We start from the raw sequence: 3,373 nt of genomic DNA on the forward strand, positions 1-3,373 counted from the left end.
TTAAACACAAAAACCAGAGAAATTCTTTTGAACCAAAAGTCACATTCTATCATTCTTCTGCTAAGCACCTTCCCAAGGCACCCATCTTATTGAGAGTAAGCTAAAAGCTTTATCAAAGCTCCAAGACATTACATAATCTGCCCCATTTCCTCTGTATTTCCTATGAGTCTCTCCCTTGCTTACTCTGCTCCAGCTGTTCCTTAAACATGCTAGGTTCTTAATACTTGTTCAGTGAATGAATTAAAAAAATGAACAGAATTCAAGTGACTGGGGGAAACATTTTTATGCTAGTTATCCATGAATGTACTCTGATGTTTAAAAAAAAAGTAACCTTTGAAAACGTTAATAGTTCAGCTTCATTTCCCAGGGTTCAAATCCCTGTTCTACCACTTCTGTCTGTTCGATGGTGGGTACATTATTTATTCCCTTTGTGCTTTGAATTCCTCATCTATAAAATGGATATAATAAAATTAACTTGTAGGATTTTTTTGAGGATTTACTAAATTAATACATAAAAAGCACTTAGGGTATAGTATCTGAATGCTATGTAAGTGTTATCTATTATTATAATTATTTTAACTATGAGAAGTCTTTGGATTGATTCAAACATTAAATGACTGTATTTTTTCAGATAACTTCCCCACTCCCTCTTACCATTCTCAGTGCTGAAAAAACATTCATGGCTCTTCTGGTTTAGTTTGTAGGAGAAGCATGTGATCTATTTATCACCTGCCTCCTTACTGGAGCCTATACCCTATGGTTTTTGAAATAAAGCAGACCTTATCTTCCATCTATTGTTCTGAGCAAGTCTCCCCCTTCCCCAAGCTGGTTGTCTGTCATCTCTGAAGCTCTCTGGAAGTCAGCCCCTCACTGTAGAAGGGATTCAAATTCTTGTGGGCTACACTTTGCAATTATTCCTCTAGCATGAGACCCAGCTCAATCTCTTTACTCCATCAATAACCCTCCTAACCTCTTGCTGTTCATGTATAAAAAGTCTAACAAATTACCCTCCCTTGGGCCACCTTCTGAGGTCTCTATGGAACCCAATGGTGACTCACATATTTTTCCAGATCAAATACTTGGAATAGGGGCTGCCTTCTTTTTACTTGTCCCACATACACACATCACTTTCTGCATCATTCTACCATCTCTCTACCACTCCTTTCTCCATATTTCGGTCACCTTGGGTATTCTACTAGTTGAATATCTGGCAACTTTCAAACAGAAGATAATAACCAGACTCCCAATAATTGGAGAAGGGAATGTTTCATGTACTTTTAATCTTCTTAGAAGGAGAGTAGAGGGGCCCACATCAAATTCTGCCTCCAAGAGGAGAGTGGGTAGATATGATTGCTCTTCCATAAACTCTTCATTCCCTCTGCGGTAGGCAGAGTAACGGCCCCCAAAGATACCATCCCTGTAAACTTTGTTACATTACACAGCAAGGGGGAATTAAGATTGCAGATGGAATTAAGGTTATTAATTGGCCAACTTTTTGAAAAAAGGAGATTAGTCTGTGTTACCCAAGTGGGCCCAATGCAATCACAAGGCTTCTTAATAGTGGAAGAGGGAGGCAGACAAGAAAGAAACAGAGATCACAGAATGAAGAGGACTCAGCCGAACGTTGCCGGCTTTGAAGATGTATGAAGCAGGCCTTGAGCCAAGACCTGGGTGCAGCCACTAGAAGCCAGAAAAAGAAATGGAAACGGACCTTCCCTGAGAGCCTCCAGAAAGGAATCCAGCCCTGCTGACACTCTTCACTGTAGCCCAGTGAGACCCGTGTCACATTTCTGACCTGCAGAACTGTGACACGGATACATGTATGTTGTTTTTAAGCCATAAAGCTGTTATGTTTTACCATAGTAATAGGAAACTAACACCCTCTCCACGTAACCGTCTACCTTGTTGTCTCCCTCTGAGGGGGCAGCGCTGGTGCTGCTGAGATGGGTCCCGTCAGCAGCAAGATGAGAATGTGGCTCTTCTCACCAACCAGCAGTTATCTCAGCCGAGAATGCAGGGCTCTTACTGACCTTTGTTCTCAACTGAGAGGCTTCTCCATCAAGCCCAGCACTCTTCATCTAATACCAACATGGCTATACTGGTGATGAATTATGACATACCTCATGCATGGCAACTGAGACCTCCAAGCACTGATGTGTTACAGAACCATCCCGTAGCGATGCTCTTAGCCAGCCATGAGCTCTTTCCAGCTGCTGGCTCATCAGGCTTGGCTCAGGACAAACGCCTGGTCTATAATTCCAGAGTCAGAATCTGTCTGGCTCCAGAACCCATGGCCTGAATGAACCCTTACCCTTGACTACCTGCTGGAACCCAGAACAATAAAGCCACGTGACACAAGTCTTTTCTCCACAACCTGACATGCACAGGGAGACACCTGAGGGACTCCACATTCTGTCTCATGGGAGGCAGCTAACTGATCTAAAACTGATAGAACTGAGAGCTAAGGTTCATGTATTTGACAAAGAGTTCTTAAATTCTGTGTGGGACACACTTTCTGAATAGTTCCATTTCTCCATGCTGTCCACCCACTGATTTTTCAAAAATAAAAAAAAATAACAGATTACAAAGGAAACAAGTTTGTACAGGGAACTGACTATAATCTCCTCTTCCAGGGCTTAAAGTTTATAATCATTTTAGTTCCAGTGTTCTCTACACAACAGCAGAGAGGAGTCTTTAAAATAAAAGTCTTATCGTATTTTTCCTGTACCTTCTTTACTGATAAAATAATAAAACAATAAATAGAAATGCATTCTAAAAAATACTTTGAACATGGTATGTAAAGCTCAACATTGTCTGTCCCTGCCTGTAACTGTTCCTACTCATGGGATCACGGTGAAGATGGCATTAGATGACACAAATGCTGCATCTGGAACAGGGTCTGCCCAAAGCAAGTGTCACGATGATCATCTCTCCAGCCCATCTTGTACCACTCCTCTTCTTGCTCTCAAAGCCCTCCTGCTGCCCTGGCCTTTGTTCTGCTCCTCCTATATTCCACAGATCTTCTATTGGGAACATTCTGCCCCCATCCTCCCGACAGACCTTTACGTAAGTAATTCCCAACCCATCCAGAAGAATTCCACTCAGACGTCACTTCCTCAAGGCAGCTTCCTCTGTCTCTGCAGAATAGATCAGGCTGCTTTCTTATGTGCACTCATAGGTCTTCTTGACTATGTAATAGCTTTATTGGGACATAATTCATCCACTAATCAATCCATTTAGAGTATGCAATTCAATGGTTTTTAATATATTCACAGACTTCTGCCATCATTACCACATTCAGTTTCAAAACACCTTCATTACCCCCAAAAAGAAACTCTATACTCATTAACAGTCACCCTCTTCCCCTTCAACC

Source organism: Camelus ferus, chromosome 3 (assembly GCF_009834535.1).
Source record: "Camelus ferus isolate YT-003-E chromosome 3, BCGSAC_Cfer_1.0, whole genome shotgun sequence".
Taxonomy (NCBI): Eukaryota; Metazoa; Chordata; class Mammalia; order Artiodactyla; family Camelidae; genus Camelus; species Camelus ferus.